General features: G+C 39.0%; 1 non-coding gene across 1 annotated transcript; it reads right to left on the reverse strand.

Moving 5' to 3' along the window:
- Window positions 1–19,745: 19,745 nt before the first annotated feature.
- LOC112739029 (small nucleolar RNA R71) lies at window positions 19,746–19,851 on the reverse strand. The gene has a single exon (XR_003169970.1). It is a non-coding gene; the product is annotated as a small nucleolar RNA R71 (small nucleolar RNA).
- Window positions 19,852–22,273: the final 2,422 nt, after the last annotated feature.

The raw sequence follows: 22,273 nt of genomic DNA on the forward strand, positions 1-22,273 counted from the left end.
CATCAAGTATATGAAGAAACTTCTTCCCAGAAAAAGCTCACTCAAAGGAGGCCAGACTATAGTGATGAACAAGGAATGTAGTGCCCTTATTCAACCTGAGTTGCCTACAAAAAGAAGAGACCCAGGGAGTTTTCACATCCCTTGTGCCATAGGTGAAACTATGTTCGATAGAGCACTATGTAATTTGGGGGCCAGCATCAACTTACTGCCCTTATCCCTGGTGAAGAGGCTACAGATCAATGAGATAATGCCCATAGATGTAATCATCATACTGGTTGACAAAACTCAAAAGCAAGCAATAGGAGTGGTGGAAAATGTGTTGTTAAAGGTTGGGAAATACTTTCTCCCAATAGACTTTGTCATCCTGGACATGGAAGAGAGTCACACTCATCCAATCATATTGGGAAGACCATTCCTAGCTACGGCCAGAGCACTTATCGATGTAGAGAAAGGGGAGCTAATATTGAGAATCCATGATGAACGACTCAGCTTCAATGTTTTCAAACTCTCACAAGAAACAGATCAAGAGGACAAGGAACTAAGCACAAATGATAATGAGACACTGAAGGAGGAAACAAGAACTGAAGCACAGCCAGTTCGTTCTGAGATCCCCTTAATAGATAAACAAGGAAAACAGCAATTGCCACAGCTCAAGGAAAAGTTGGAGGAACCTAAACCTCTAGAGGCAGGTGAAGACAACATCACAACTCCTTTAGAAAAAGAGGTCACCAAGGGGAAGGCAACCTCAAAAGAAACAAAGAAGAAGGTACCAAGGAGGTGGAGGAACAAGAAGATCCCTACGGAAGACTTCTCTCCGGGGGATAGAGTTGTCTCAGCTTACTTCCCAGATATTCCCCCTAATCTCCCTACTGTACCATCTCAGTTACCCAAGGTCTTCACTATCAACAGAGTTCTTTCCCTGGAACATGTAGAGATCATTGATCCAATCAATGGATATAAGTCCACAGCAAGAGGGGAGGACTTTAAGCATTACCAACCACCCTGATGAGGGAAAAATGTCAAGCTAGTGACGCTAAAGAAGCGCTTCATGGGAGGCAACCCATGTTTTATATGTTTTTTAAAATAATGAATAAATCAATGTTTATGAATTTCAACCCAAACTTGACAAACACTTGGTGAAATCTTTATCATGCAGTATATAGTGAAGAACAAGTTTGGTGTTCAAAGCAAACCAAGATGCATGCTAGTCTTGGGAGCTTTGAACAAAACTTTTCATCACATTGCTTCAAACTAAGTTTGGTGTCACCCCATGGTGCCACCAAAATGCATAAGGATACACAAGTAGTTAGTCAGTTGAAATTCATAAATAAACAAACTATTGTTTTCTTCTCTTTATTATTCTAGCCGTAGAGTTTGATTTTTATGATATTAATTTCCTTATTTTAAATCTTTATAGGAAAAGAAAAGAAGCATAAAAAGGGATGGATTGGACAACTAAATAAAGAAGGATCGGACACCACAAAAGGAAGGGCTACACACTTGTTCTAAAAAGGGAATACATTGGAAAATGTTGCCATGCAACATTGGAAAAATGGAACCCCTAAAAGACCGAGCAATCTCATTCATAAAGTGATGATCCTTGTCTTTTATCCATGCATCACCCCAACCTTCCATCAAGTAACCACTCAATCAATCCACACCCTCCATTCTCTCACAACTTCTCTATATAAAGGACCCTTGTTCCGTACCCACCTTCATTGTCATTACCCAATCTTCACCACTCTCTATTTCGGTACAAGACACTCCCTACCCCATTAAAAATCTTTTTCCCACCTCACTCTCTTCATCGCAATAAAACCTTAAACAACCAAAAATCTCCACAACTTTGCCACCTTCACATATTAACTATCATTCATGGCGTCTTCGGGTTCTAAAAGAAGGAAGGGAAAGGAACCCATGGAAGAACACCCATATGATGAAAAGAGATTTAGAAGCTTGCATCATGCATTGCAATACGGGTGGATGGTTGATAAGGAAATCATTTATGAGCTGGGATTTCAAGTTAAAAAGACTGAGTGCCCCGAAATCACAGAGAAGATAGAAAGGAGAAGATGGGAGCTCCTCACTGACCCGGTCATTAAGGTGAATGCAAACCTCATAAGAGAATTTTATGCAAATGCGGTTCGATATGATAAGAAGGATGAGTCTTACACAAGCTTTGTGAGAGGAAAGATGGTGGACTTTGGTCCCATGAGTATCATGAGGGCATTGAAGCTACGGTCTATACAGTTTGAAGAAGAAAGCTATCACTCAAGATTGGACAACCCCAATTATGACCAGATTTTGCAAGATATTTGTGTACCAAGAGTTGACTGGGAAAGGGGTGCGGGAAATAAACCGAAGTTCATCAAGAGAACAGATCTCACTCCTGAAGCCAAGGGGTGGTTTGAGCTAGTGAGAAGGTCTATTCTCCCAGCTGCAAACAACTCGAAGGTGAATGTCAAGAGAGCCACAATGGTGCACTGTATACTGAAGGGAGGAGAAATCAAGGTTCATGAACTCATAGCTGAAGGTATTAGAAAGATGGCAGAGAAAAACGACTCAAGAGGAACGTTAGGTTATCCCAGCACTATTTACCGAATATGCAAGAAAGCTGGGGTAGTTTTTGAAGATGAGAACCCCATGTGGATAAAGGAAGGCATCCCAATAACTGTACGAAGGATGAATGCTGCAGCATCCCCTTTGCCTCAGCGAAAGCAAAGGAAGAGGACAACCCCTCAAGTAGTGGAAGGACAAGTCTTAGAGGGTCAAGCACAACAGACCTTGGACATGCACCAATTGTAGGAGGCCATTGATGGCTTGTCTAGACAATATTTGGAAAGCCAAGGAGCACAGAAAGAGCTTCAACTACAGATAATGGGGCAGCAAGAGGAAACACTCTCAAGATGGATGACTCAGCAAGGTGAGTGGCAAAGGCAAATGATGGAACAGCAACTATTTTAAGGACAACAATGGGGAGAAACATTCAACAGGATGGAACAAAGGCAAAACGAGCAACAAGAATCCACCCAAAGGCTAATCAACATCCAAGCACATCAAGGGGCACACATACATGAGATGCATCGAAGACAAATAGAACAGGCAGAACTATTGGACGAGCAAAGGGCATTCGCAGAAGAAGTTTACATGAGCGAAACAGGACATCACATAAACACTCAAGCCAGGCTCGGCTACTTAGTGGGACAGCTGCCAATATTGCATCCAGGAATAGCCAAGTATGACGAAATGAAGGATGAATTAGCAGAAAGGAAAGACAAAGGGTGGAAGAGAGTCATGAGTCAGTGAGGAAGGCACTTAAGGATTGGAAGCAAGCAAGATTGGCACAGATGCAAGGAAATGCAAGAGGAAACAAGGAGGACAAGCAAGGAAAAGAGCATGGACATCCACAACAGTAAAAGGTGGTGGAGTTCCTTCTTTGTTCCATCTTTCTCTATGTTTTAAATAAGAAAGATCTTGTATGAAATAGAACTTGCTTCCATGTTATGTTTAAACCTTTTTCAATTATGTCTTTTAAGTTTTTGGTATTGAAGAAAGTCTATGTGCACTAGTCTTTATGTCACTGCATCCCTACTTTACTTACTTGTATGCTTGTCCCTTTTTAATCAAATAAAGAGAGAATGTTTATGTTTCAAAAGACCAGAGTGGAGTTCACACTATGGAGTACATTCATGAGTTTATGGTATGATCATAAGTTAGCTAAGTTGGTTCAATCATAAAGTGGGATGACAACTATCTGGCCTGAATACTTTGCTTTGAATATACTCATGAGACTAAGTATATGACAAGATCCTAATAAGAGAAAGAGAAAAGAATAATGAAAGTGGAAAAACAAAAGAAAAAGAGTAAGCAATAAGGCTAGGCACCAATGGTTTTGATCTTAAGATATGTGTTTGTGGTGTTCCTGTGTGAGGGATCTACTTGCATGAATAAGCTCTTAGGGGTGCTTTATCACCTAGTAACTTGGGTTAACTAACCCGGGATTATCAGCTGAAAGTCCATTATCAAGAGTAACCCTCACCACAGAGCATTTAGTAACCCAAAGAGGTGCTGGACACCAAGGTCTCAAGAAGGAAAATAAATGAACTATATGCCTGTGGTATGTATGTATGGGGGAGAGACTTGAGGGAGTAAGTCCTTAGGGGTGCTTCAACACCTAGCACCTTGAACCAACTGGTTCGGGAGTGTTGGCTGAAAGCTTATCTTAAAAAGTTGCCCCCTTACAGAGAACTTAGCCTAAGAACACCAATAAGGTCTGAAATGACAATAAAGGGATCAATGAATAAAAGTCTCATGGGATGTAAGCAAAGTGAGTGTTTTAAGACATGATAAAGGTTTGAAAGCCAGGAATGAACCTAAGTTGCTATGCATGAAACCACCATAAAATCAGTGATATGACTTCCACAAGAATGACTCATTGCTCTTGGCATTCCATTCATCATTCTCTTGTTCTAGTACTTGCTTAGGGACAAGCAAGCTTTAAGTTTGGTGTTGTGATGCCAGGGCATCTTGGCCAGTTTCACTGACCTTTTCTTTACTGTTTTTAGGTTAGTTTCATGCATTTTCTTAGAAAATAAGCTAGTTTTGGGTAGATATTCACTTACACCATGATTCAAGCGTACATTGTGCATTTTACATTATTTCATGAGGACTTTGCATAAGTTTAGTGACAGATTGTATGTTGCATTACCCATGACTTGGACTAGAACTTTGATGTACTCTATTGCTTGATTTCAGGACCAAAGGAAGCAAGGAATGGGAGGTAACTTGCAAAGTTAATGAGAAAAGTGATTGCCAATAACGCTCTCGAAGCCATCATTGACCACGTTAAGAGTCACGTTAACTAAGTTAACGTGAACTCTAACGTGGAGAAGGGAAGCTGAGCCAACGTTAGTGACACTTAACATTGTCACTAATGTTGGCAAATGCTCATAAGTGGCCACGTTAGAGTCCACGTTAACTTAGTTAACGTGGCCTCTAATGTTAGAAAGGCGGAGAAACGCCAACGTTAGTGACATTCAACATTGTCACTAACGTTGGCCTAAGGAGAAACATACCACGTTAACTCCCACGTTAACTTGGTTAACGTGGGAGCTAACGTAAGAAGCAAGAGTGGTCGACAACGTTAGTGACACCCAACATTGTCACTAACGTTGGAAGCAACCACACAACCCCCCAAGGAGCCACGTTAACTTCCACGTTAACTTAGTTAACGTGGAAGCTAACGTTGATGAGTGAAAGAATGGCCAACGTTAGTGACACTCAACATTGTCACTAACGTTGGGGATGGCTAAGCATGGCCACGTTAGAAGCCACGTTAACCTAGTTAACGTGGACTCTAACGTGAGGCATAGGGGCACCTTGGAACGTTAGTGACAATGTTGAGTGTCACTAACGTTCTCGAAGGATGGCAAGCCCACGTTAAAGAGCCACGTTAACTAAGTTAACGTGGGCTCTAACGTGGGAACAAAGGGGGCTTTTCAAAGTTATTAGAAATGTTAAGTCTCAATAACGTGTGCGAAGGACTTAGAGGCAACGTTAGTGGCAACGTTTATACCACTAACGTTGAAGTTAACGTGGCTTTTACTTAGTAACGTTAGTGAGAAAGTTGATTGTCACTAACGTTCTCGAACTCATATTTTCACTAAACGTTAACACCCCTAACGTCCTGAGCTAAAGTCTCTGCCCACTTCACATTTTCTCTCTGCAAGTAAAGCCAAGCCCAAATGAAGAAGAGAACTACTTCAAACTTAAGATCCAAAGGCCCAAGACTTGAAGAGTCAACTAGAAGCTGAGAGAAGTAGTATATATAGGAGTAGCTTTGAATTGTTAATGGAGTTCTGGAAGTTGAAAAAAGAGAACTACTCTCTGTATTTTACTTTCTCTGCATTTTCTAGTTTTATGATGTATTCTCCATCTTTGTTTTCATTTTCAAGAGCTATGAACAACTAGACCCCTTTCATTGGGTTAGGGAGCTCTGTTGTAATTTGATGGATCAATACTAATTTTCATTATTCTTCTTCTATCTTTTCTCTTGATTTTACTTGAAAGCTTTCGATCTTCATCCAATTGATTAGTTATCTTGGAAAAGAAGCTATTCAAACTTGGATCTCTTTTGAACCTTGAAAGAGGAATGAAGAGATCAAGCTAGAAATACTTTCTCATGCTGGACCAAATTGGGTTTGGATGGGTATGTGACTATAACCCTCTCAATACTTGATTTGGGAAATGCATGTGGTATAATCAGTGACCATACTTCATCTCTTCTCATGAGCAATTGACCAAGAAATTGGCTATTGATCAAGACTTGAGAGATTGAATTGCAAGAAATTGTAATTCAATCAATTAAGATTGCCAAGGAGATCAATGAGTGCATTGATTGAGGAAGAGATGAAAATGAACTTGATCCGGAGAATTGCAACATCTCCTAAGCCCAATGAACTCCCCATCTCTGATCTTACCCATTCTCTTTAATTTCTTCCATTTACTTTTATGAGCAAATCCCCCATTTCCATTTACAATTCTGCAATTTATTTTCAGTCATTTACTTCCAGTCCTTTAATTCTAGCATTTACTTTTCTGTTATTTACATTCCCGCCATTTTATTTTCTGCAACTCTCAACCCAAATTCTGGATTCGCTCAACTAGAACACTCTTCTAATTAAAGTTGCTTGATCAATCAATCCCTGTGGGATTCGACCTCACTCTATTGTGAGTTTTTACTTGACGACAAATTCGGTACACTTGCCAAAGGGAGATTTGTTGCGAGACAAGCTTTTCGCGCATCAAGTTTATGGCGCCGTTGCCGGGGATTGATTGTGCATCAACAATGATTAAATTGGAAGATCAATAGATTGAGCATTTTTATTTTGTGAATTTCATTTTCTGTTTGAGTGATTTACTTTCTGTTTTAGTTAAACTTCTTCCCTTCCCCCTCTACTCTTTTGTTTTTCTTTGTTATTTTCAATTCTGTTTGCTAACCCACTAACTGTTTGATATATTGCATCACCCACAACTAACAGTAATTCTGACACAAATACTTTCTGCACCTATCTTTTCTTGCTTGCACTTGATTCCATTCTAAGATGTATCTTCATTCTTCATCCTAATGAATTGGGAGTGTAACTTAACCGTCATCCCTATTCTACATGGGTTCTTACGAGTCCTTGACGGGATAGTACTGAACCACAAGCTTGATTATACATCGCTTAGACGGCTAATCCACGACTTCGTTGGGGACTTGGAGACATCAGTTCAGTCGAGGTACAGGGCGATTAGGGCCTTTGTGGTATAGGCTAGAATCAATGGAGCAGCATTCTCTGATCTGAAAGATCCGACCTTGTCTGTGGCGCTTTGAGTAAGATCACCAAGGGAATGGACTGCAGGAGCTTCACCCCCGTTCAGATTGGATGACCACTGACCTGGCGTTTGATCTGAAGCAGAGGAGATTAATGACCATTGACCTAGCGTTAGTCACTTACAGCCTGCCATGGAATGAATCATCAGAAGTTGGAGTAGACAGTGAGAAAAGTTGACCCAGAAGGAGGAAGAATCTCCAAAGTCTCAACCATTCTCTTATCAATTGATTTCACACCTATCCCGTAATATTTTATTTATTCTGTTTTTATGCGTTTTTCTACAATAAATATCTTTTCTATCCGCCTGACTAAGATCAATAAGATAGCCATTGCTTGTTCAAATGAACAATCTCCGTAGGATCGACCTCACTCACCTGAGGTATTACTTGGACGACCCGGTGCACTTGCTGGTCTATCTGTGCGAATATTGCAGAGTCAATTTCGTGCACCAAGTTTTTGGCGCCGTTGCCATGGAATGTTCGAGTTTGACAAACTATCGGACTATCTTGTTGCTTAGATTTAGTACTTTTTACTATTTTGTTTCGTGTATTTTGTTTTTCTTTTTCTAAAACTTTTTCAAAATCCATCTTTTCTTTGTCTTTTGGTTGAGTCTAGTGTCAGTTCTTAAGTTTGGTGTCCTTTGTGTGTTCTTTATTTTTTTAAAATTTTCGAATTTGTTCTTAAGTGTTCTTCTTGGTATTTAAGTTGTTCTTGTTTCTTTTCTTGTTTTGATCTTAAAATTTCAAATTTGGTGTCTTTTAGTTGTTTTTCTTTAAAATTTCGAAAAAGCTTGATAAAAAAATTTTTAAGTTTGGTGTCTTTTAGTTGTTTTTCTCTTTCTTCTTTAATTTGAAAAAAAATAAAAAATATCTTTTCTATCTCTATTCAAAATTTTCGAAAATCTTATTCCCTTTTTCTTATCTTGATTTAAAATTTTTTAAGTTTAGTATTTTCTTGGTAGTAAAGTTTAAATTTTAAATTTTGAATCTTATCTTTTCAAATCTTTTTCAAATCTTCACCATATCTTATCTTTTCAACTTATTTTCAAATCTTTATCTTATCTTGTTTCAATTTCAAAATTCAAAATCAATTTTTTTTCAAATATTTTCAATTCTTATCTTATCTTGTTGACTTTTCCTTTCCAATTTTGAATTTAAAACTTTTTAAAATAAAATCTTTTTAAAATCTGCTATCTTATCTTATTTTCAAATCTTTCTTAATTAGTTACTTGTTTATCTTATTGTAATTTTAAAAGTTTGATATATCTCTTTAATACTCTCATTTCTCTTCCCTCTTTTTCAAAACTTTCTAACTAATTCCTCTCTCTTCTATTTTCGAAAACTTCTTACCTCTTTCTCTTTCTTTTTTTTTTCAAAAATCACACTCAATTTTCAAATCTTTTTAATTCAATTAATAATTAAAATAAAAACAAAAATATTTTAATTCTAGTTTCCCTTTTTATTTCTGAATATTCGAATTCTTCTGCCCCTCATATTCGAATTCTTCTTCTCACTCCTCTACCCTCATTCTTCTTTCTTCTTCACATCTCACTGGGAGTTCTCTATACTTTGACATAGAAAATCCCATTATCCTTCTTTTTTGTTTTTCTTTTTCTTGTTTATGAGCAGGAACAGAGATAAAAAACATCTCTTTGATCCTGATCCTGAACCTGAGAGGACCCTAAGGAGGCATTTACAACAAGTTAAAGCGCAACACTCCAGAGGAAACCTCACAAAACTTTTCGAATAAGAAGCTGAAAGTACAAAGATGGCAGCCGATCCGAATAATGAAAGAGATGCAAGGAAGGTTCTTGGTAACTTTACTGCACCCACTTCTGACTTCTATGGAAGAAGCATCTCCATACCTGCCATTAGAGCAAATAACTTTGAGCTTAAGCCTCAGTTAGTCTCTCTAATGCAACAGAATTGCAAATTTTATGGACTTCCACAGGAAGATCCACATCAATTCTTATTTGAATTCTTGCAAATCTGTGATACTGTTAAGACCAATGGAGTGGATCCTGAGGTCTACAGGCTTATGCTTTTCCCTTTTACTCTTAGAGATAGAGCTAGGATATGGTTGGATTCTCAACCCAAAGAAAGCCTAGACTCATGGAAAAAGTTGGTCAATGCATTCATGGACAAGTTCTTTCCACCTCAGAAGATGAGCAAGCTCAGGGTGGAAGTTCAAACCTTCAGAAAAAAAGAGGGTGAATCCTTCTACGAAGCTTGAAAAAGATACAAACAATGGATCAGGAGATGTCCTCCTGACATGCTCTCAGAATTGACTATCCTAGGTATCTTCTATGATGGACTATCTGAGATGTCCAAGATGTCATTGGACCATTCTGCTGGTGGATCACTCCACCTGAAGAAAACGTCCGAAGAGGCACAAGAACTAATTGAAATGGTTACAAACAACCAATTCATGTACACTTCTGAGAAAAACCCTATAAACAATGGGGTAGCTTAGAAGAAAAGAGTCCTGGAGGTTGACACTCTGAATGCCATACTGACTCAGAACAAGATCTTGACCAAATAGGTCAATATGATCTCTCAGCATTTGATTGGAATGCAAGCTACAGTTGGCAGCACTCAAGACACCTCCTATGAAGGAGATGCTTATGATCCAGATCAACCCACTATGGAAGAGGTGAATTACATGGGAGAATCCTATGGAAACACCTACAACTCCTAATGGAGAAATAATCCTAACTTCTCATAGAAGGATTCACGATCAGAATTTTCTATCGGTAAAAAATAAAAGTAATCGCGTTGTAAGTATAGTTTCTAAACCAACAGAAAATCCTTTCGTACAAACGTTTTGGTTGTCACAAGTAACAAACCCCTAAAAAATTGATAACCGAAGTATTTAAACCTCGGGTCGTCTTCTCAAGGAACTTCAGGGAGGTATGTTCTTATTATTGGTTATGAGTTTTGTAAATTAGGGTTTTAAAAGTAAGGAACAAGTAATTTAAATGACAAATAAAATAAATAAATGACTGTAAAATAAACTCTTGGCAAGGTATGAGAGTTTAGAATTCCTATCCTAGTTATCCTTATCAGGTGTGATGAGAATTAGATTTTAATCCCACTTAGTTAAGTCAAGTGGACTAATTAGATTGATCATCAAGTCCTAGTCAATCCCTGTAGGAAGACTAGCTTTAGAGCGATCTAGATTAATTAGGAATCTGCCAATTTCAACCACTGCTGAGTTTGACAACTCAAGTGTTACCAATTACTTAACCAAAGCCAAAAGGAAGAAAATTTCTAAATTAAATTAAAAACATTCATAAATAGAATGAAACAATCATAAACTGAAATACCTCAAATAATATTAATTAAGAAAATCAAAACATGAATGTAGCATAAGCCAAATCGAAGAGATAAATAATAATCAAAGGTATATAATAAAAGTAGAAAGTAAACAAGAGGAACATTGAACCTGCATTTGAAGAGAAGTAATCCTAATCCTAAAACCTAAGAGAGAGGAGAGAACCTCTCCCTCTAAAAACTACATCTAAACTATGAAAAGTGAATAATTGGAGATCTCCCCCATATGGATGCATTCCCCCACTTCATAACTTCTAATATGTACATTCTGGACTTGGATCTGGGCCAAAAAGGGCTTCAGAAATCGCTGAGAGCGTTTTCTGTAATTTCTGGTGCGTGGCGTCTGTCACGCGTCCGCGTGGGTAACGCGGTCGCGTCATCTGGAGTTTTTCTTATCACGCGTTCGCTTCGGTCATGCGTCTGCGTCATTTGTGTTCTGCTCATGGCGCGCGTCCGCGTCAGTCACGCGTTCGTGTCGCTGTCTTTTTGCGCTAGGCATGCAGCCGCGTCATCCATGCATTCGCGTCGCTGCCAGTTTCTTCAAAAACTCTATTTTGTGCTTTCCTTCTATTTTTGTATGTTTCCTTTCCATCCTTTAAGTCATTCCTGCCTTAGAAGATCTGAAACTTCTCAACACACAAATCACGGCATCGAATGGTAATAAAGGGTAATTAAAATAAATAATTTTAAAGCATAGGAAACATGTATTTCACATATATCACATAATAAGGAAGGGAAAGTAAAACCATGTAATTTACATGAATAAGTGAGTGAAGGATTGAATAAATCACCTGAATTGAGCACAATACATATCATAAAATATGGGTTTATCAAGGATCAACAGAAACCTCAGCAAGGCTTCAACAACAATCAAGGTGGAAGAAACCAGAATAGGTTTAACAGTAATAAATCATTCCCATCTTCTCAGCAACATATGGATACTTCTAAGCAGAGCCTCTCTGACTTAGCAACCATAGTCTCTGAACTCTCTAAGAACACTCACAGTTTCAAAAAAGAAACTAGGTCCTCCATAAAAAATCTAGAGGTACAAGTTGGTAAGCTAAGTAAGAGAATCCCTGAGACCCCTCCTCACACTCTCCCAAGCAACATTGAAATAAACCCAAGAGAAGAGTGCAAGGCCATCACTGTAGAAGTTGAGGCCGAATCTAAAGGTGATAATATGGCATTGAACACCAGTAAGGGAGTCCTTACAGGGCGTTCAACGCCCAAAGAAGAGCCATCCCTGGCATTGAACGCCAGTAAGGGAGTCCTTACTGGGTGTCCAACGCCCAAAGTGACACAACAGCTGGTGTTGAACGCCAGTAATAGGGCAGTTGGATGTTTAACACTCACAAAACACTTCCCTATTGAAGAATTAAAGGCAACTAAGGCTCATGAGGAGACCATAGAAGTCCCATTGAATGCGTTGTTTCAAATTATGGATTATGAAGATCACTCTTCCTCTGATGAGGAAGAGAAAACTAGGGAAGAGTAAGTTGCTCGGTACCTAGGAGTCCCCATAAAGCTAAATGCCAAGTTATTTGGAACAAAGACATTGGAGGAAGAACCTTTAGTGCTCACCAAGGAACTCGATGCCTTGGTTCAAAAGAAACTACCTCAGAAGCTGCCAGATCCTGGACACTTCCTAATTCCTTCCGCCATAGGCACCATTACCTTTGAGAAGGCTCTGTGTGACCTAGGGTCAAGCATAAACCTCATTCCACTCTCTGTAATGGAAAGACTGAGAATCTTTGAGGTGCAAGCTGCCAGAATCTCACTAGAGATAGCAGACAAGTCAATGAAAAAGGCATATGGTCTGGTAGAAGATGTCTTAGTAAAGGTTGAAAACCTTTACATTCCTGCAGATTTTATAATCTTGGATACTGGGAAAGAAGAGGATGAATCTATCATCCTTGGAAGACCCTTCCTAGCCGCTGCCAATGCCATCATTGATGTAGCAAGGGGAGAGCTAGTCCTGCAATTGCATGACAACTGTATCTTATTCAAGATACCTAGCCCTAACTCTCCCTCTGACAAAAGAGAGACAATTGTGCAACACTTAGTGTTCCAACCTTCTCTCTCGGTGTAAAGCTATATAGAGCCCCCAGACACCAATTCTAAGTTTGGTGTTGGGAAACTATCATTAAGCATTGAGAATAAAGGTACTAAGAAGAAAGTACCTCAAGGCTGGAGGGACAAGAAAATTCTCACCGAAGGCCTCTCACCTGGAATGAGAGTTGTCGTCACTAACAACCCAGTCATTCCACACACAGTGAACAGGATCCTGTCTCTAGAACATGTGGAGCTCATCCATGAGAGTACAGGCAATAAGTTCACTGTAAAGGGCAAAATTTTGAGCCCCTATCCATCTTCGTAAGGAGCTAACCGTCAAGCTAGTGATGTTAAAGAAGCGCTTGTTGGGAGGCAACCCAACCATAATTAGTTATTTCTATTTTTCTTTAAGTTTATTTTACATAATTATTTCTTTAAGTTTGTGATCATGTGCAGTAGTTAGAACAGAAACAAAGACAGTCAGAACAGGAAACAGAACACCCTGGAGCAGGTACCTTGTTAGCATTGAACGCTAGACAATGAGGCAAGAGTAGGAGTTCAACGCCCAAAAAGAGTAGCCAAGTTGGCGTTGAACGCCACACAGGGTAGCCCTAATGGGTGTTCAACGCCCAAGAAGAGCAGCATTGCAGGCATTGAACGCCAGCCAGGGAGCTTGCAGCTGGCGTTAAACGCCAGCCAGGAGGCAGAAACCTAGCATTAAACGCCAGGAAGGAGGTCCCCTATGGGCGTCCAACGCCCTATGAGGAGCATAAAGCTGGCGTTGAACGCCAGCTAGGAGTAGGAGCTGGGCATTCAACGCCCACAAGGGGCACGAAATTCGAATTTTCTAGCCTCTCAGGATCAGTGGGTCCCACAGAATGTCCACCTACACCACCTTCTTCTCTCTTCTACTTTCACTCTTCCCCACACACTCTTCCCTATAAACCCTCAACCAATCACATCTATATCTCTTCCCAAAACCCATCATAACTCCCACAAACCCCCACCCACTTTAAATTCAAATATTTCCCACCCAATTCCTCCTCCCATTCAAACCCTACCCCATCCCACCCTTATAAATACCTCTTCCACAACCCTTCATACACATACCTCATACACATAAGCCCCCACTTGGCCGAACCCCCTTCTCCCTCTTTTTCCATCCATTCTCTTCTTCTTCTATTCTTTTCTTCCATTTTTTGCTCGAGGACGAGTAAACCTTTTAAGTTTGGTGTTGGAAAAGCCTTGCTTTTTGCTTTTCATTCACACTTATGCCACCCAAAGTCGGAGAATCCTCTAGAAAGAGGAAAGGGAAAGCTGTTGCTTCCGCCTCTGAACCTTGGGAAAGGGAGAGATTCCTAACTAAAGCCCATCAAGACCACTTCTATAAAGTAGTGGCAAAGAAGAGGGTGATTCCTGAAGTCCCTTTTAGGCTAAAAAAGAATGAGTACCCAGAGATTCGACAAGAAATCCGGAGGAGAGGTTGGAAAGTCCTAACTAATGCTATTCCGGAAGTTGGAATCTTGATGGTGCAAAAGTTCTATGCCAATGCATGGGTCATTAAACATCATGATACAAGCGTGAACCCAAGCCCCAAAAGTTGGAGCACCATGGTCCGAGGGCGTCCCTTAGATTTCAGCCCGAAAAGTGTAAGGTTGGCGCTTCATTTGCCAATAATGCAAGGAGACCCACATCCTTACACTAGAAGAGTCAATTTTAATCAAAGGCTGGACCAAGTCCTTTTAGACATTTGTGTGGAAGGAGCCCAATGGAGAATGGATGCTCATGGCAAGCCTATCCAACTAAGAAGGCTTGACCTCAAGCCTATAGCTAGAGGATGGTTGGAATTCATCCAACTCTCTATCATCCCTACTAACAATCGGTCAGAAGTGACCATTGACAAAGCCATCATGATTCATTGCATCATACTTGGGAATGAGATGAAGGTACAGGAGGTGATACCTCAAGAGCTGTATAAGATGGCAGAAAAGACCTCCACTCAAGCTAGGTTGGCATTCCCTCACCTCATATGTCACTTATGCAATTCAGCTGGAATTGTCATAGAAGGAGACATCCCCATTGAGGAGGACAAGCCCATCACTAAAAGAAGGATGGAGCATGTTAGAAAGCCGGCACGTGAACCACAGTAAGAACATGTGGAACTGCCTCAACAAAAAATCCCTGAGATGCCTTAAGGGATGCATTTTTCTTCTCAAGGTTATTGGGATCAACTGAATACTTCTCTAGGAGAATTAAGTTCCAACATGGATCAGCTGAGGATGGGACACCAAGAGCACTCCACCATCCTCCATGAAATAAGAGAAGATCAAAGAGCCATGAGGGAAGACCAACAGAGAGAAGGGCCTGACATAGAAGAAATCAAGCGCTCCATTAGATTCTCTAGAAGGAGTAGTAGCCGCAGTCACTAAGGTGGACCCGTTCCCTTAGTCCCTTTTTGTCTATGTTATTTTTCTATTTTCCATATATTTTATCTTATTGTCTATTTTAGTGCATGATCCTCTTTACTTATGTCTTAAAGCTATGAAATATTTCATATATCTCTTACATTGCTTAAAAGAAAATTTTATTTGAAAAAGAATAGGGAGGTTCTTGAATTTTGAGTTATATCATAAGAATAGTTCAGTTATTTTGATGTGGTAGCATTGTTTTTACTTTTTGAATGCATGAATGAACAGTGCATGTTTGATGTTGGAGTTAAGAATGTTGGCTCTTGAAAGAATTATGAAAAAAAAGAGAAGTATTATTAGTAATCTAAAAATCCAAAAAAAAATTTGATTCTTGAAGTAAGAAAAAACAGCAAAAAGAAAGAGAAAGAAAATAGAAACATGAGAAAAAAAAGAGAGAAAAAACAGTAGAAAAAGAAAAAGCTAATAGCTCTTTAAACCAAAAGGCAAGAGTAAGGATCCAAGGCTTTGAGTATCAATGGTTAGGAGGACCTAAAAAACAAAATCTTGTCTTAAACAGTTCAATTGAGCTGATTCCCCTAACTATATGCTTGTGGTGTGAATGTGTCAAGTGAAAAGCCTGAGACTGAACAGTTAAAGTCGTGATCCAAAGCAAAAGAGTGTATTTAAGAACTCTGGATATCACTGGCTGGGGATTCTAGCAAAGCTAAATCACAATCCTAAAGGGTTCACCCAGTTAAGTGTCTGTGGCGTTTATGTATCCGGTGGTAATACTGGAAACAAAGCGCTTAGGGTCACGGCCAAGACCCAAAAGAAGCCGTGTTTAAGAATAAAAAAGAACTAAACTAGAAGAGTCAATAATATCATCTGGATTCTAAGTTCCTGAAGATGCCAATTATTCTGAGTTTCAAAGGAAAGTGAGATGCCAAAACTATTCAGAAGTGAATAGCCACTAGTCTCGCTCATCTAATTGAAAACCGAGCTTCATTGAAAACTCTGAGATTTATTGTATCCTTCTCTTCTTTCAATCCTACTTTATTTTTGGTTGCTTAGGGACAAGCAACAGTTTAAGTTTGGTGTTCTGATGAGCGGATATTTTATACATTTTTTGGCATCATTTTCATATAGTTTTTATTATATTTTGTTTAAGTTTTATTATATTTTCATAGGTTTTAGTGCAAAATTCATATTTTTTTATTCTACTTTGAGTTTGTTTATTTTATGATGATTTCAAGTATTTTCTGGTTTAAATTGAGGAGCTTTGGAAAAGTCTGATTCAGAGACAGAGAAAGGACTGCAGATGTTGTCAGATTCTGACCTCCATGCACTCGAAGGAGCATTTCTGGAGCTACAGAAGTCTAAATAGCACGCTCTCAATGGCTATCGAAAGCTAACATCCAGGGCTTTCCAGAAATATATAATAGTCTATACTTTGCTCTGGAAATGAAGGCCCAAAACTGGTGTTCATTGCCAGCTACCAACCTTATTCCTGGCGTTGGACGCCCAAAAGGGAGCAGCTGGCGTCCAACGCCAAAAAAGGAGTCTAAAGATGGCGTCCAACCCCCCAGAGAGAGTACCAACTTGTGGCTTCACTCAATCTCAGCTCAAACACTCACCAAGTGGGCCGGAAAGTGGATTTTCGCGCTACAAGACTAGTTAATGTTATTTTCGTAATTCTTAGTTATCATATTAGTAAATATAGAACAAGGATCACCCTTGTTCAAAACTTTTGATCTTTGCCCATTTGAACCTTTCATTACTTTTTGATGCGTGATCTTTCATATCTTTTTCTAGTGAATTTGCATTCAATTTATTGAGTTTAATCAAGAATTAATTATCTTTTAGCCATTATGGATGCTACTTTGAGTCGTGTGCAATTCTGTTTATTTTAGGTAGCATTCGGCTGGATTTGATGGAGTTTCTACAGAAAAAGAGAAGAAGGCGAATGATGCTGTGAACCCTGACCTCTCTGCACTCAAACCTGAATAACTCAAGCTAAAGAGGTCCAATGGACGTGATTCTAGTGGCGTTGGAAAACTAACTTTCAGAGCTTTCCAACGATATATAATAGTCCATACTTCTTCTCCACCAAGTCAGCAAGGGTGGCGCCTAACTTGAGGTTTCTCAAGTTAGGCGCCAAGATCACTCATATGCATCCATCCAACGCAGCCAAGGTAGCGCCTAACTTGAGATTTCTCAAGTTAGGCACCAAGATGAGCAAGAGGCGTCCAAGGAGTTCTGCTTAGGCTGTGGCTAACTTGAGAATTCTCAAGTTAGGCGCAATACACAACAACAAGCACGCACAAGGAGTAGGTTATATTCCAAGTAAGGCGCAACACTTATAGCATTCCAAGCCAAGATGCGCTGCCCATTCCAAGTAAGGCGCAACCCTTTTTTAAGTTGGGTGCAAGCTCTTCTTCAATCAAGTGGTCCCCAAGCCTCTCCAACAAGCTACGCGAGATCTTTCATTTATTCTGATTAAAACTTTAATTTTTATTTTAAAATAGAAAAAGATATTATTTAGTTTTAGAAATTATAATTTACATTAATTAGGATTAGATATAAAAGGGAAAAGAATCAGCCCTTCGGACTATCTCTTCTCTTCTACCTCATTCCGCAATTTACAGTTTTTCAGAATCCTAGTTTTCTCTCTAAACCATGAGCAACTAAACCTCCACTATTAAGGTTAGGAGCTCTGTCTATTGTATAGATTGATACTATTATTTTTCTATTTTAATTCATGTACTGATTATAATTCAAGAATTGTTTTCGTTCTTTATTTTATGAATCTGGGTGGAATGGAAGTATGACCCTTGTTCTAATTGAGTTCTTGTATAACTTGGAAAAGCTCTTTACTTGAACAACAACTTGAAAACAATTTCTCCTAAATTTTTAATTATCTGGACTTAACGGGATACGTGACATATAATCCTCTTATATTTGGGTAATTAATGTTTTTGTGGCATATAAACTAGAATTGAACTTCACCCTCTAATTGGAATTAAGTGACAAGGAATTGGCGGTTGATGAATTTTAGAGGAGACTAAAAAGGTCTAAGGAATTAGGGTTTAGTCACGTATAGTTTGTCATGAATTAAATCTTGCATGATTAAAATAGTTAGTAAGAAAAGTCAATCCGAAAAATAGATAACTCTGAAGCCTTAACTGTTTCTCCATATATTATTCACAACTTGTTTACTGCTTGTTTTCTGATATTCTGAATTTACTGTTAATGCTTTTGAACCTTCAACACCATTTTTTGTTTGTCTGACTAAGCCAATCACTTAACCATTGTTGCTTGATCCATCAATCCTCATGGGATCGACCCTCACTCACCTGAGGTATTACTTAGTACGACCCAGTGCACTTGTCGGTTAGTTTGTGGGTTATAAATTCCACACCAAGTTTTTGGCACCGTTGTCGGGGATTGACTGTGATTGACAACTACTCGTTGTTTTATTGCTTGGATTAGATAATTTTTTTTCTTTAGTTAGTTTTCTTTTTGCATTAGCCATTTTGTTTTCCATTTTTCCCTTATTTTTCTTTCTTTTTGTTCACACCACCCTGTGTCCGTTTCTTTTTACTTCCCTTTTCAATTTTTATTTCCGCTTATAGTTCTTAAAATTACTTAGTTATCGTGTTTAGTTTATTTGTCTTTTATTTTCGTAGCTTTTTTTTTCATCTTTTTATTTTTATTTCATTTTAGTTTTATTTTCTCCTTGCATTATTTTTATTTTTAATTTTCTATTTTATTAGTTTTAATTGCGTCTTGGCTTTAATTTTCAAGTTTTGTATCAATTAGTTTTCTCTTAAGTTCTGAAATTAAGTTTGGGGTTAACTAGTAATTTTATTTTAATTTACCTATTTATATTTTTTTTAAAAATAAAAAAATTTCGAAAGTTTTAATTTTTTTTATTTATTTAGTTGCTTATTTTATTTATTTTACACAGGTTACCTCACTGGGAATTCTCTACACTCTGACGTAGAGAGTCCCATCTTTTCTTGTCTTCTGTCTGTTTATGAGAAGGAATAGGGACAAGGAACCTCTGTTAGACTTTGATCCTGAACCTGAAAGGACTTTGAGGCGGCGTTTGCAACAAGCAAGACTTTACAAGGCTGCAGAATCCACTATGGATCATAATAATGCTGCTAATGCCAATGTGGCAAATTCGAATGGGAATGAGAAACCTAGAAGAGTGCTTGGCTCTTACACTGCTCCTAGTGCAGATCTTTATGGCAAAAGTATTGTGGTACCTCCTATAGATGCAAACAACTTTGAACTGAAGCCAAAGTTAGTTACTCTTGTGCAGCAGAATTGTCAATATCATGGACTCCGTCAGAAAGATCCAAATCAGTTTATTTCTGATTTTTTACAGATTGGTGACACTGTGAAGACCAATGGAGTGAATCCTGAGGTGTAGAAACTCATGCTTTTCCCATTTGCTGTGAAGGATAGAGCAAAAATGTGGTTAGATTCTCAACCCAAGGAGAGTCTGGATACTTGGGATAAGGTTGTCACTGGATTTCTAACTAAATTTTTCCCACCTCAAAAGCTGACTAAGCTAAGGGTGGAGGTTCAGACTTTCAGACAGAAAGATGGTGAGACTCTTTATGAAGCTTGGGAGAGATTCAAGCTACTGACTAGGCAATGCCCTCCAGACATGTTCTCTATATGGACTCAGCTGGATATCCTTTATGAGGGCTTATGTGAAATGTCCAAGATGCGCTTAGATAATTCTGCAGGTGGTTCTTTGCACATGAAGAAGACACCAGAGGAGACTATTGAGCTTATTGAGTTGGTTGCTAACAACCAATACTTATATTCCTCCAACTGGAATCCTTTGAACTCTGAGACCCCTCAGAAGAGAGGCATTTTGGAAGTGGAAGTTGTTGACGCTCTTCTTGCTCAGAACAAACTTTTGTTCTCAGCAAATAAATCTAATTACCCAACAGTTGAGTGGAATGCAAGTTTCAGCTGTCAACACCCAGAATACACCTCAAGAGGTCCCTCATCACATGATGGTGCACGAATTGTGAATCACACTTTTCACAACTCGTACCACTAACCAGCAAGTGCACTGGGTCGTCCAAGTAATACCTTACGTGAGTAAGGGTCGATCCCACGGAGATTGTTGGCTTGAAGCAATCTATGGTTATCTTGTAAATCTTAGTCAGCAGATTAATTATGATTATCAGTTTGAATTGCGAAAAATAAAAGAGCATGAAATAAATACTTGTTATGCAGTAATTGAGAATATGTTGGAGTTTTGGAGATGCTTTGTCTTCTGAATCTCTGCTTTCCCCCTGTCTTCTTCTTCATGCACGCAAGGTTCCTCCTATGGCAAGCTGTGTGTTGGTGGATCACCGTTGTCAATGGCTACCATCCGTCCTCTCAGTGAAAATGGTCCAGGTGCACTGTCACCGCACGGCTAATCATCTGTTGGTTCTCACTCATGCTGGAGTAGGATCCATTGATCCTTTTGCGTCTGTCACTACGCCCAACCCTTGTGAGTTTAAAGCTCGTCACAGTCATTCAATCCCTGAAATCTACTCGAAATACCACAGACAAGGTTTAGACTTTCTGGATTCTCACGAATGCTGCCAATGGATTCTAGCTTATACCACGAAGATTCTGATTAAGGAACCCAAGAGATACTCATTCAATCGAAGGTAGAATGGAAGTGGTTTTCAGGTACGCGTTCATAGATTGAGAATGGTGATGAGTGTCACGGATCATCACATTCATCATATTGAAGTGCGAATGAACATCTTAGATAGAAACAAGCATGTTTGAATAGAAAACAGAAATAATTGCATTAATTCATCGAGACACAGCAGAGCTCCTCACCCCCAACAATGGAGTTTAGAGACTCATGCCGTCAAAGAGTACAAAGTTCAGATCTAAAATGTCATGAGGTATCAAATAAATCTCTAAAAGTTGTTTAAATAATAAACTAGTAACCTAGGTTTACAGAAAATGAATAAGCTATGATAGATAGTGAAGAAATCCACTTCTGGGGCCCACTTGGTGTGTGATGGGGCTGAGACTTGAGCTTTACACGTGCCTAGGCTGTTTCTAGAGTTAAACGCCAGGTTGTAACCTGTTTTGGGCGTTTAACTCCAACTTGTAACCTGTTTTTGGCGTTTAACGCCAGAATGCAACATGGAACTGGCGTTGAACGCCAGTTTACGTCATCTATCCTTGAGCAAAGAATGGACTATTATATATTGCTGGAAAGCCCTGGATGTCTACTTTCTAACGCAATTAAGAGCGCGCCAATTGAAATCCTGTAGCTCCAAAAAATCCATTCCGAGTGCAGGGAGGTCAGAATCCAACAGCATCAGCAGTCCTTTTTCAGCCTGAATCAGATTTTTGCTCAGCTCCCTCAATTTCAGCAATAAAATATCTGAAATTACAGAAAAACACACAAACTCATAGTAAAGTCCAGAAATGTGATTTTTATTTAAAAACTAATAAAAATATAATAAAAAATGACTAAAACATATTAAAAACTACCTAAAAACAATGCCAAAAAGTGTATAAATTATCCGCTCATCACAACATCAAACTTAAATTGTTGCTTGTCCCCAAGCAACTAAAAACAAAGTAGGATAAAAAGAAGAGAATATACAATGAATTCCAAAAACATCTATGAAGATCAGTCTTAATTAGATGAGCGGGGCTATTAGCTTTTTGCTTCTGAACAGTTTTGGCATCTCACTTTATCTTTTGAAGTTCAGAATGATTGGCATCTACAGGAACTCAGAATTCAGAGTGTTATTGATTCTCCTAGTTCAGTATGTTGATTCTTGAACACAGCTACTTTATGAGTCTTGGTCGTGGCCCTAAGCACTCTGTTTTCCAGTATTACCACCGGATACATACATGCCACAGACACATAACTGGGTGAACCTTTTCAGATTGTGACTCAGCTTTGCTAATGTCCCCAATTAGAGGTGTCTAGGGTTCTTAAGCACACTCTGTTTTTGCTTTGGACCTCGACTTTAACCGCTCAGTCTCAAGTTTTCATTTGACACCTTCACGCCACAAGCACATGGTTAGGGACAGCTTGGTTTAGCTGCTTAGG

This window comes from Arachis hypogaea, chromosome 13, assembly GCF_003086295.3.
Source record: "Arachis hypogaea cultivar Tifrunner chromosome 13, arahy.Tifrunner.gnm2.J5K5, whole genome shotgun sequence".
NCBI lineage: Eukaryota > Viridiplantae > Streptophyta > Magnoliopsida > Fabales > Fabaceae > Arachis > Arachis hypogaea.